At 36.1% G+C, this 14,193-nt stretch overlaps 1 protein-coding gene across 2 annotated transcripts in view; it reads left to right on the plus strand.

The window, feature by feature from the left end:
• The first annotated feature begins 4,394 nt into the window (after nucleotides 1-4,394).
• Nucleotides 4,395-14,193, plus strand: part of Ddr (discoidin domain-containing receptor 2) — a 934,573-nt gene continuing 924,774 nt past the window's right edge. For both annotated transcript variants that reach the window (XM_081764059.1, XM_081764060.1), the window contains exon 1: nucleotides 4,395-5,224. The gene's annotated coding sequence lies outside the window, so the exon portion shown is untranslated. The remainder of the gene's footprint in view (nucleotides 5,225-14,193) is intronic.

The following is a 14,193-nucleotide window of genomic DNA, read 5'->3' on the forward strand; positions in this document are numbered from 1 at the left end:
CACTCAGAAAGGCCTAAACAGTACAAGTAGCATCTCGTTCTGATTGTTATTTTAAAATATAATCTATTACGTATGTTATTGAAAGATAAAGCAAAGACATCTGCAGAGGAAAAATGATAATCCTTTTTATAGAATGCAGTATTGAGATTCAATCACAATATATCAGTTTACAATTTTAAGTCTGCTACCCCATCATGAACAACGAAAAGAAGGGGAAAAAACACTTGCACTCACAAAGGCTTAAACACTACGAATACAATCTGATTATGTCTGTTCTTTCTCTTTAAGTAATAATCTACTATATTAGTAAAAGATAAAGCAAACACACTTGCAGACGAAAGATGGTAATCTTTTTTTTTTTTTTTTTTTTTTTTAATACAATTCAATATAGGCACAATTCAATACTTCAATAATATAAGTTTGCACTTCCAGTGCAGCTAGCTTTTTTATTCCTATTTCGTGATTTTCCTTCTATATCTGTTAAAAATTAAAAAAAGAAAACTTGTTTCCACCTCCAATGATAAGGAACATGTTTGTGACAAAGACAAGACTAGTTTTCATATCAAAACTATGATAACTAAGTAATCAGCGGCTCGCTACTGTTTGAGAATTGAGTTCTTTATTCAACAATAATCAAGCAATTCTTGCTGGGATTTGTTTGACCATTTGCTTTAGCATTGTCCATGTCATTGGCGTCTCTGGCATGTAAAATTTGGGGGGGGCATCAAAGGAAATGATCTAACTGCTAGTAAGTATCTAAATAAATTAAATTAAAATAAAATATTGAATATTTCGTGTTTCAAAATATTGGGGGGACGCGTCCCCCCGTCCCCCCCGCCAGAGACGCCCATGGTCCATGTGATCTTAAACTAATGCGACCTAAACATGATTTACGAATGTAGTATTCAAATAGGTCGGCTTAGTAAACTTAACTACTGTTATTATGAAGTCTGTTTCCAACAAAAAAATAAGTAGATATAGTTATGGCAGATTTTGCCGCCCAGTGCAAATGCAAGTGTTGCACACATATAGTGACAGACATACTCCTAGCAGTGTCGTATGTACTTCTTGTAATAATTTTATTTTGTTAATTTATTGAAGCTTCGGAAATTTATCAATCGAAAATAAACAAAATAAAAGTACGAAAGAATTAAAAAAATTGGTAAGAAAGAATTAATGGTAAATAAAAAAAAGTCAAAGAGGCCGACCACTTCTTATCCAGTTTCCGATTCTTTTCTTGAGGATCGCGCTTTGTGCTGTGACCACATACACGATCGGTCGATGTGACTTGACAGATGGTTACAGGGGACCTTCATTAGAGAGAGAGACAGTGACTAAAGACATTGAACAGGAAGACAGATAGCAGCAGATAAGTCAGCTAGTCTTTGAGGTTTTCAACTGAAAAATGGAAGGATTCCCTTCCTAAACCCTTAAATGCCTTCGAAAGAAAACGGCGAAATTTTGACAAACATTACAACTATTTGTCCACTAGAAATACAGTAAAATTTAAGCATTACGAACATTGATGACAGATGAGTCTGTAAATAATAAATGTCTGTTACAGAGAGGTTGCAAGAATTTAGATTATGTTATTATTCCTGTTACTCACGAGACGAGACGAGACGAGAAGAGAAATAAGTTTATCTCGTCCGGTTTCGTAAATTATGTAGAAGTCTCGTCTCAATTCTCGAAAGGAACTTCGGTGGTTCAGTGATAAAGCGTTCAACTTTGCTGCATGGGGTCCCTGTTTCAAGCCCTGCTCCCACCAAGTGAATTTTGTGGTAGACAAACACCGTGTGCGTGGGTTTCCTCGGGGTTCTCCTGTTTCCTCCCACTTTCTTCATTCCACCATTTCATTCATTTCTCATCATCATCGTCTCCTTTAGCCTAGCAGGCATAGCCGTGGGACGTAAAACTCAAAGATTTCATTTCATTTAATTTCAATTCTCGAAAAGGGGGCCGTAGTGGCTCAGTGGTAGAGCGCTTACCTCTGGTGCATGGGGTCCTTGGTTCGATAGCCGAGGAAGTTTATGATGGACATAGTCTCTGTGGATTTTCTCGGGGTACTCCCGTTTCCTCCCACTTTTTCATTCCACCAATTCTTTCATCATCAATCACTTGCTGTAATCATCGTCTCCTTTAGTTTAATAGGCATAATCATGGGACACTAAACTCAAACATTTCATTTCATACGCCAATTCTCGTCTCGGAGTTTTCCTAATTTCGTATTTATGTACAAAATTTGTCCTGATTTTTTTCTTAATTTCATTAAAGAGTAAAATAAGGACGTAGTCACTCCTTTCGGAACTAGCCATGAAGATTCCATATTTTCTTGACTTGGGCATTCGAAAAGGTGGTGTAGTTAAAAACATGCTGCAGCGTCCTTTACCTCCCCAGGTAGCCCTAGGTAGACCCAGGTATCATTTTAGAGATTTGTCGACTGAGCCTCAAAGTGATGGTAGAACAAGAAAAATGTCTCCCCTTCACCGGGGATCTATCGACTAAGTGTCATTTTATTCCATGTAAACTCAGAACTGAAAGAGGAGTGTACCCATTGTATAACCCTTGAATCCACATGTTCCCAGTGTAAAACAAAAATTAAATGAAATATTTCAGTTTAACGTCTCACGATTATGCATTTTAGGCTAAGGGGACGGATAATTATGGGGCAGGCTACTAAATATTTTTCAAAAGCTAACAATTTTTCTTTTCGTAAGTGAAAAGAGATAATGAAATGTGACTTACGACAATAATAGATAATGTTATTCTACACCCGAAAATACGAATCGGAAGATATTTCAGTGTTGCTATCCATAGAAATTACAGTATGACCAGAATTTGAATTACCCAAAAATCTAGGTTAAAACATTTAAACTACGGCATATTTTATTTTCAAAATACCCTGTTTCTTGTCTTAACTACGGATATTTCGATTTCGTAATGGTACTACAATAACTTTTTTTAACACGTTTTGTTTCATTTATCTTCGATAAATAGGAGTGAAGAAATGGACTTGTTTGTAAACCCTTACGAAAACGGATTAAATGTAGTTTAAAGGTTAAAAGTAAATTACCTCCGTAGTTTAAAGGTTAAAGAATTTACCTCCGTAGTTTAAGGGTTAAGGCAATGACTAGAAAAATGAACTAAATGGTAATTGATGACTTATAATGTTCTCTTGGCTCCTTGTTAACTACTTTTTAAATAATATTTGTATTTATTTTGTAATAACTTATGTAAGTTATTGCAAAAGAAATACAAATATTATTTAAAAAGTAGTTAACAAGGAACCGAGAGAACATTATAAGTCATCAATTACCATTTAGTTCATTTTTCTAGTCATTGCCTTAACCTAGATTTTTGGGTAATTCAAATTCTGGTCACACTGTAATTTCTATGGATAGCAACAATGAAATATCTTCCGATTCGTATTTTCGGGTGTAGAATAACATTATCTCTTATTGTCGTAAGTTACATTTCGTTATCTCTTTTTACTTACGAAAAATGGGCAAAAGAAAAAATATTAGTTTTTCAAAAATATTTAGTAGTCTGCCGCCTTAAGGGAAGTGAATCTTGATGAAATAATGTGGAATGAGAATGTAGGAGGGAACGGAAATACCCCGAGAAATCCCACGGACACGATGTTGTCCACCGCAAAGTTTACTTGGCGGGGGCTGGGATCAAACCCGGGACCCCAAGCACCAGAGGTGAATGTTTTACCACTGAGCCACCGCGGCCCCCCAGATTAAAACGAGAAACGATCCCTGTGTACACTGAGAGGAAGTTCGAATTTCTTAAGAAAAATAAACTTGTCGTAACGTCGAGAAGAAGGTGATAATAATAGAATATAGAATTTGCTAGAGTTTGTTTGGTTTGGGATAGAGTTCAATCTCCTATAACATTCTTTTCTATGTCTGTGGCGATAAAGCATTTCAAGATGATAGGATGAAAGTTAAAAGTTAGAGTTAAGCATTAATTTCCTGTCAAACAAAAAGTGTGAGTCAAATTCTGAGAAAGATATTGCAATACCTTCCCGTTGATTGCTCTGCTTCCCTACCATAACACAAACTGTTCCATCTTAATAAACGCATGTTTGATCATTCTTTTAATATATTATTTTTTTTTTTAATATTAAAGTATTCCATTATAGCGTTGTTTATATCTGTATATAGAAGGTTTTTTTTTTTTGTATTTTATTGTGCTAGAAAACACCGTAATTTCATCTTTTCTCGAAATTGAGTTGATAAAGGAAAAAAAAAAAGAAAAAACAAGTTCAACCATATGATTTAGGGAGTTTATAAAATTCCATAACAGATGGCAGCACATGTTGCTAGGAGTGGAGCGAATGAGGTACAGGGCTGGAAAGGAGAGACAATTCCCTTGTTGGTACAGTTCGTTGAGAGTTCGAACACGGAAGAGAACGCTGTGCGACGCGCGTGTTAAAGACAAGCGAGACGCGGGGCCGTCCCGTCAAGAGTAAGCGCGCGTTAAGAGCTCGCGTGTCTTCTCGTGACATTCGGAGAGAGAGAGAGAAAAAAAAATATGTGTGAGCGAAAAATGTATGGACGATACAAAGCAAAATATACAAAAATAGGATAGAGTGTGTTTAGTGTCAAAACCACGTTTTGTGCGACGACACTTATTTACTAGGACAAGTGTCTTTCTTTTTAGTTATGACAACTATTTATTTAAATAAGTGATAATATCGCGTCTGCTTTGTGTGAGTGAACGACTTGTAATTTCAACAAGAAAAAAACAATTTTGAAAAATAAATATAAGGGTTTTCTTAGTGGCAAATGGTGTCTTGATTAAATTTACGAGTGTTTGTGGCTGGACTTGACGCCTTGGCGTTTTGAAACAGAAGCGAGGGTGGGGGACCAACTGTGTGACTAATCATGCTAACGATGCTAAAATTTTTTAGTCTCCTCCTGCCGCGAACACAAGAAGAAGACAAATTATCTAATTGAGTGTAATGGGCTTCTGTTAAGAGCCTCTGACAGTCGTACTACATGGAAAGTGGTGCCTCGTGCTACAAGGTTAACACTAAATCCAACATTGTGAATACACAATCACGTTGTGTTTTTGTTTTCGTTAATTTACTGTGAAAGTTTTATGTTCTTTTTTGCGTGCAGTAAAAGTGTTTAAAAAAAAAGGAGTTATTGTTAGCGAACATACTGTGCTACTTGTCTTCTACTCTTCATTTATTACGTGAGGAAATCATTCATATGTAAGTACAGACACTCTATTGTTTTTTCTATTCCAACTTCCTGTGTATCAAGGACACATGTGTTGATTGGTTAAAAAAAAAAAAAAAGTGACAGGAAATATTTAAGCTATGATCACATGTTGCTTGTGGCTGAGATGAGCCAATACATAGGTCATGGTAGTCCTATGCATATTTATGTTGTTTCCAAGAATCTAGGTTTTTTTTTTTTTTATCAGAACAACAAGAAATGCTACGTTCATGGAGTTGAGTTTATTTACAAGGATTGAATATTATTATGTGTTTTAGTGGCTGGGCAATTGTTTCATGGAGCATGGTCCTCAGTCATAGGCGCAGATCCTGGAAGGTCAAGGAGACCCGATCCGAATGAAGTTTATCTAGGCTTACGTATTTGTATTAAAATCCTCACTGTTTTGTTAGGTTATATCTGACAAACCTGAATCGCCCCCACTCCTTTCCCCGAACTTACACAGAAATCGACTCCACTGCCCTCAGCTTATCTCTTTGTCTCTATGTAGAAATTTTCTGTTCAATAAGATTCTCCCTTCCTCTTTTTTCTTTCCACCGTACTTTCAATACCGTCCCGCACCATAAGTTCCTTTTCAGCCAATGCCCCAACAAGTTTCTCGACCTAAAGTTGTTCTTTGGTATAATGCTCCCTTCGGTTCGGTGATGGTCACTTGTTCGATCCCAAACCATGTGAGGTTTTGATGGATAATATTTTTTTCGTGGGTTTTCTAAATATTCGTCCTGGCGTAACTAAAGGCTTGGGGGCCCTCCCGCAGACAGCGTAGATTGGGGTCCCTTCATTACGTCCTACTTCACGATTTGGGGGTTCCTAATGGCTTGGGGTCATCCGCAATGCGGGATCTAAGGGGCCCTTATTTACGCCCCTGTGATTTGCTTTATAGCCAATCGTTTATTAATCATTCATTCTCATTAAAGCCCTCCTTTTAATTTCAACTAATATTGTTCTTTTCCTCTCCATTATTCCAAACACTTCATCTTTCGTTTTCCGTTAAATTTTTTCTCGTCATTATTCTCCACACCCACATTTAGGGAGGTTTCAATGTTTTCTTGTTGCTTTTGCATAATCTCTACATATCTGAAATCTAATCTGAGATGCGAAATAATTCATAATATTGCTGCTATTGAGTACTCATCTTCCTTCGTAGTATCTGAGAGCACATCTTCACCCGGGAAGGAATTCCTAGTTATTGGGACAGGGAGAATTATTTTGAAGATATGACTTTATTGCAAAAACTTGCTTTCCATATCACATGGTGCAAATATGACTCTATTGGCTGTGTTAATGAGCTAAATCTTATTTTGCACAAAAGAAATCACACACACACACACACACACACACACACAAGGTGACACTTTTCTTGTAGAGACATAACTAAAAACCAGGGGCGGATCCAGGACCGACTTCTGGGGGGGCGGTGGGTTGTCATACTGCTACTTTTAAGGGTTCCAAACTTTGGGATGGGTTTTATTTATATATATAAAATAAGAAAGTTTCCTCTTCTGGGGGAGGGGCGATCGCCCCCTCCTGGATTCGCCCCTGCTAAAAGCATTTGTGGTATATATTGTTCGTAGTCTAAGAAAATATCATTACGTTACATTTCCATACCTAGAGAACAGAGATAAAGAAAGATACTGTGGGGAAATTGAGATACTACAGATCAATTACAAATAAGCTATCAGCTAATAATAAATCATTATGAAAACATCCCTACATTAAACTAGATTATTTTTCTTTGAAGCAATACACAGTCTTTCGGGGGGAAAATCCTGGTCACTTACGTCTTTATAAAATACCATGTACTCAAGTGGCTTAGATAATGGTTGCACATACCCCACGGTGCAGGGAAGTGGGCTTTTGTACTATGGTTATTAAGGAACCTTTGTCCACCCGTAATTGTTACAGCGTTCGAACGAGAATTTAGTAAATGCTGCCTGTACGAGTTGAAACGTATGACAAATAGGCTATGTGTATCTCTTCTATTTCATTGCAGAAAATACTGTATCTCTGGGCGCAAATAAGGTAGGGGAAAAAATAATAAATTTAGTCGACACTGCAATCAGTTTTACGATTAAGAATGCCTCTCTTAGACATGTAGATTAGCATATATGCCAAACGATTCTCGGAATATTTTATTTCAAGATTTCGCTCCCTGATTTTATTAAACTTAGCTATTTACAATTTACAGGTTGCTCGTAGTAACAAGGAGGGAATTCTTGATATTATTTATTAATTTATTACCTACATCAATGGTTCTCAACCTAATTTCTATCACGACCCCCATTTTACCACATCCTCATACCAGCGATCTCCTTAAAATTTCTCCTTTGTAATAAGCTTGTGCGGGATTTTTAATATACCTATTGCGGAGATCTCACGATATCCATCTATTTCTATAATAGTATAGAATCCATTTCTTGTGTATAGTGGATACAGTAACTTCTCTAAAAGCGAATGGATTAAAAACAAATTTGGTGAGTTCATTCATATTACAAATATCGAATCCGATCCATCATACTGTTTCAAAATGGAGGCCGTTTGAAAATTTTAGAACTTAACAACTCTCTTAATTTTGGGTCGAAAAATTTGGACAGTTGTTAAAAATGTTATTGAGTATTTTAAATGACTTGATAATGTGCATCATGAAGATTGAATCGGACATTGCCGCATTAGTGATATTATACCATGCTCAGGTATCTCATTAGCTTTCAATTTTAATTATATTCCAATATGCAGATTTTGTTGCACTTGTATTTTTCTGGTATTTCAACACGCAGTTCTCATTAGTTTCATATCGTACTTCTTTCATTTAAATTGATTTTTAAACAATTCTGCATCTGTTGAAAATGTTTAGTAGACCAATTTTTTTTTTGTTGTTCTTAACAGTATGTATAAAAATAAAAATTTGCCTATCACAAGAAAATTCAAAATAATATTTAAAAATATATTGCTTTATTAGATTCTAATTATATTTATCTCTTCCGCTTATCTTCGCGACCCCCATGAAACCCTCTCGCCATCTCAGGTTGAGAAATCCTGACCTACATCAATGCTTGGAGAACTTTTTTCTGTTTGTAAGAGAAAGAAAAAAATATGTGCTGTATTAAACAGAAAAAAAAAGTTCAAGAAATGATATATGCGTTAGAACAACAAGAAATAAAAACATCAGTTTGAATCTTGAAATCAGAACATATATAATGCTTGTGTTTCGCATCAGAATTTAAATAATGCCTTCAAAATGAAAAATTACTTCAGGCAGGTATAAGCATGTGATGCTATGGATTGGGTAATGAGGTAGTCAGGGTCTGTTTTGAAGGTACTATTCCAGTATTTACCTACACTGCAAAAACTAAAACAATGTTCGAACACATTTTAGATACTTTTATAGAAACTATTTCCTTTTGAATATTTTAACGTCTAAAAGTGTCCTGGAGTGTTCCAATAGTGAACAAAAAGTCTAGAATACATCATAACTGTTTAACAGAAAGTGTCTTTAAAGTGTTCCAAATGTGTCCTAACAGTATACATCTAGAAGAGTATACGCTGATTTGTTTATAACTTGGGGGGGGGGGCATTCAGACGTGTGTTTAGTTGCAGACAAGGGTCTAAGAAGGCATATATGAGGATTTTAAGACAAATTGAATTCAAATTATATAAAATATTGTATATTCATAAAAATAAATACAGGGTGTTTCAAAAGTCCCCTTATATAGGGTTACTTTGTTATTATCAGAGCTACAACAAAATGTAAGAGGGAAAATTGTCTCCAAATATGACGTTTTCAATGTAAAGTGAAGATTTTTTTTAAAATTGGGCGAGCCATTTGGGCTGTACGCTCTTTATGCGCCCAATGTTAAATGAAAATGCAACGTTGCCATTTACATGGATCCACAACGTAAGTGAATGAAGTTACTGTCTGTTATGTTAACGTATCGATGGCCAGCCCCCATTCACCATACTCTTACAAAATTAGTCCACCTCCTGTCCCGTCCTTCCGTCCCCCAACCCCAGGTAAATGGCAACGTTGCATTTTCATTTAACATTGGGCGCTCGTCCGATTTAAAAAATACCTTCACTTTGGATTGAAAACATTAGGCTATATTTGGGGACGGTTTCCGCTCTTAGATTTAGACGGTTTCCCCTCTGATAATAACAGTTACTATATGTCAGGAGACTTTTTGAGCCACTCTGTATAACAATAAAAAATAAATATCCATAAAAATACATGGGTGGGCTAAATGAGCACTACGAAGACGGACCCTCGCGATCGACGCCCTTGTCTAGAAACTAGAGACACAGTCAGGACCCTTTACATTACACTACCAACCCCAACGGATAACACATAATTCACCCCTTTTGGATACTAGGTTTTCCAAGTATGTCCGTCCGAGATGTGTTTGCGAAAGTGTCATAACTTTGTTTTCGACGTGTTTTAAATATAACACACTAAACACTATTTTTGAGAATTAACGCTTTTCGGACACGCAAAGGACACTCTTATAACACTATTTGGTCAATTTCCCCCTCAAAATCTGTTCTAAAAGTGTTAAAATGGTGTTTATTTGTTTATTTTTACTTTTTTTATAGTGGAAAAATTTGTCAGTATGAGTGGCCACACATTTAGAACAAAATTTTAATGTAAAATTAATCAGTATGGTACGCTTTTGTACACTATAAAATATACCTATATGGGGAGATATGACGCACTATTCCAATAGGACTTTATTTTACTTTTAGTAGGGAGAGAGAGAGGGATTTTTTTCACTGCTTGTACTTTTATATGTATGTTGGAAGTTGTGTTATTTTGTGGTGAGCTTTGTTAAAACATGTGTACGTAGTTTTTTTTCTGTTATTGCGGTATCAAGATTTACCCTTCATCTTTCATCACCCGCCATATTCATTGATTGTTTACATTAAGATTACTATAGTTCAAAGCAATTACAGATAAAACTCAATGACAGGTGGCTGGGACCTAGGCCTGCACCTGGAGATATAAAACTTCGATTTTGATACTGGTTTTATGGCGGGAATTTCTTTTTTAGTCCAAAGCGATTGTATTGAGCTGCAGGTTGTAAAGATAATATTATCAATGTGATTTGGTGGGAAATAAAAGAGGATTAACGGCAGTCAATATATTATTTGATAAATAAGGAGTATACTGTTTGGATAGTATTCTATTCTTATTGGTTGAGCTTGCTTCTACATGTGGCATAAGAAGATAAAGTCATTTCAATAAAGTTGATGTACAAGTAGCTATTTCATTGCTGTTTGATACAATGGAGGAGATTACTAAATTCATTGTACGTACTTTTTTGGATTGTGAAGGCTTGTCTGTGAAGAATTTCGTCAGAGGGGGGGGGGGGAGTTAAAGCAATCATTTTACTTTCCCTTTAGGAAAATATACAAGGTATTTCAAAATTTCCGTACCACCCTTTTAAAATCCGTACGCATATTTATATTGAACTTGATGTAGGAAATATACAATAGACCTAGGGACACACTTTTTGGATAATGATTCACGGACAGCCGCCATCTCGAATACGGTCGTCTTGAATTTCAATTTTTTAATTTCAAACGACAGGTGGGTCATGTGATACATGACCTTAGGTTAGAATTTGCTGAGCATGTCAAATCTGAAACATATTTCAGGACCTTTATTTGGTGAGAAGTTATAGATAACGACAATTGATTCAAGCACCTGTTATACATACAATGTACTCCACATGTGCTCAACATGTGACAAAGGTTGAGACGTTGTGGATGACGCTGATTGAGATCGCCTGCTACTGCATGGGCACTTCACGATCTGGATGCGTTCCTCAGTTGTTAACGGCATGGTTCATCACCTGCAAAAAGAGAAATAATCACCAAACAAAGAGGAATGAAATCTAATTTCAGATTTGGCATCCTGAACAAATTCTAGCCTAAGGTCATGTATCACATGACTCACCTATTGTTTGAAATAAAAAAAAAATGAAATTCAAGATGGCGCCCGCCCGCAAACCATCATCCAAAATGTATGTCATTAGCCCTATTGTATATTACCTACATGAAGTTCAATATAAATAGGCCTACATCCGTACGGACTTTAAAAGGAGTGGTAAAGGACTTTTGAGTTGAGTTGAGTTGAGTTTAACGTCCCTTTCAGCAGCAAGGCTAAATCAGACGGGTCCTAATGATTAACGTGGAATATGAACCATATGAGCTCCCGCCGGGAATCGAACTTGGGTCTCCCACGCCAAGGGACCTTTGAAACACTCTGTATATCTTAATATAGTAAATGCTTATTTTTCCATAATACCTTTCTGAAGGGAGGGGTTTACACTCCGTAACCTACTTTAGGTACTCCACTGGGTGTAGTTAGCGTTTCAACTTAAGAGTATAGATCTTTGTCTCATATAGTCTTGATGCTGAATAGGATGCGAAACTTGCAAAGAATATTTCTACATTCGATTAGGGTTGGGTGATTTATTTTGAATTTAGCGTCCATTTCAGCACTGAGACTATATGAGACGTGAACCTATAGGTTAGTATGGGACCCGAACTGCGTAAGGTCCCACTGGTCATCGAGCGCATGTCTCCCGCGCTAATATTTTATTGTAGCATTCTTAGAAGGGGTATGTCATTTATTCGTGTAACAACGGTCCGTACGCTAATCATGTAACAGCAGGAGAACTCTTTTTTTCTCTCTATATATATATATATGCTATGGTACCGGTAAATGAAACAAATATAACGAGACTCTTCTTGTCTACGTATATGGTTAGCAGGCGAGTCTTCGGAACGGACGTCTTGGATTCGATTCCGATAGTAGCTGATATTGTTCGAACTCAACCTGAAGCTGTTGGTCCACGTTCCATATAGGCTATGTACTAAAAGGCACGGTAAACTTCAAACCAAAAAACCCAAAATAAAGCGTGAATGTTATTTGGCTGTTTAAAATCATTATTTCAGGGCAAAATATTAAAATTATTTTACGTTCTCCCAGTGGCGTCGTTTCTGTATAACTTTGGAGGGAATCCGTTCAGATATGTATGTTTTGTTGTCCGCTATTCAAAACACAAATCTAGGGAAAGATATCCAAAGCCTGAGATTCTCAGACCTTGGAGGAGGGGACGCCCATGGAGATCGGTGCCCATGCGTACGGGTGTAAAAGTACAGCTTTTCGAAAAATAATGGATGGCAGTTTTTAAAAGAAAGCTATACATAAAAATTAGACCTTTCAGGGTACAGATTCTGAATAAACCAACATAGAAACAAAATCGTTTAAAACGTGTCACGCCCAGGGCGTATTAAGAACCTCAGACGCCCTAAGGAAGAATCACATACAATTCTATCTGATTCTTCGTTCTACCACAGGCCATGTGAATTTGTGGTTCATAACAGTGTGTTACATTGTACTTTAGTATTTTGTCAGCAGCTGTTGCTTGTTCTTTCTTACTTCCTTTTCTTTCTTTTTTAAATACTTTGTCACGGACAAGACCTAAAGTTTAAAATGGGATCTCTAGCATTTTAGTGCTTACGATGCTCTTTCACCGGGAATCGAACCGCAAAACTTGTGCGGCAAAGGAATGTGCGCTAGAAACACAACACTAGACTAGCGAGAAGAGCGCACAGATATATAGAAAGGAGAATACAAAGGTAAAATGTTCTTCTATCCGAAGAGCTCAAATACTCGTTTCCCACGAATGAAAATGTCTGAATTCGCCACTATTCTTTACTTGTAAGAAAAGGGGTTTTAATTTAGAAGTATGGGCAAATACCGTATAATTACATTTTTCTAGTGTTTTCCACTTATCATTCCTACGGATATATTTATCACGATTTTGTTTAGCATTTATCATCATGATCGTCATTTTGCCTCATGAAGATTCCGTTTTAATCTAAAACCTTCTGAAATAAAGATGACACGGAAATTCAATCTGTATCTAGTGTTTCCGAATTTAACATAAGTTCATCCTTCTGTACTCCAGTTATTACATACAAATAAAGTATATAAATAATATCGAACAACATTTTAAACAAATACTATTTTTGTTGTGTTTTATCTTTTTTATCCTGATGTTATTTGTTGTTTGCCACTACTGTAATTTGAAGAAAAAGTAAAGAACGCTAAACATTAACACTTTGCACTATAGGAGTATATTATGGTATTGAAGATGAGTGTTTAAAATTAATTACAAAGTTTTCTATAGTGATTTATTAAAGTAGTGTTTCTCAACCTTTTGTCTTTGGGGTACACCAAGTATGTTTCAAACTTTTGCGACATCCCTGCGTGTGTTTTTTTCCCTAGATGCAAAAAAAAAAAAAAAAAAAAAAAACTTGTTTGAAATTATGGAACGACTACGAGATACAAATTTCACAAGGAAATTACGTAAGACTTTTGAATAGAAGCATATTAACATAAGAGACTTATCACTAGGACCCGGAAGTTGAGGAAAAAATCCTCTTTTATGCCAGTGCCCGAAGACGAGGCTTAACATAATATATGTTCATTTTGGCTCATTGTAGGACAGGAAATGGTGGATTTTATTTGTCCTTTCTTGCCTTTTTCGGCGTTTTGTTTTTGTTTATTGGTCTTTTTAAAGCTTTTTATAGGTCTTAACGTCTTTTCTTGCACTTCATCTTTCGACAGTAAATTTACTGGCTATTAACTCAAATCACCACCACCTCTTAAACATCTTTTCTTTAGTAAAGAAAATTCAAAAATATAAAACATCCTTCAACGACTGGACTGATAAGACCAGATCTGCAACATCCACAAGTCAGATAAGGAGGCGTAACAATGTCTTCCAGAAAGGGAGGGAGAGTGGGTGGGGAAGTTTTCTTATTTTAGTTTTTACTTCAGTTTATGGAAGAAGGACAGACCGTTAACCTACCAGAAGCTTGTATTTCTTGAGCATTATATTCATTAAATATGTAATTCTAATTAAATTGGATCTTA

The sequence above is a fragment of the Thermobia domestica genome, chromosome 7, assembly GCF_964235325.1.
Source record: "Thermobia domestica chromosome 7, izTheDome1.hap1.1, whole genome shotgun sequence".
NCBI classification, from domain to species: domain Eukaryota; kingdom Metazoa; phylum Arthropoda; class Insecta; order Zygentoma; family Lepismatidae; genus Thermobia; species Thermobia domestica.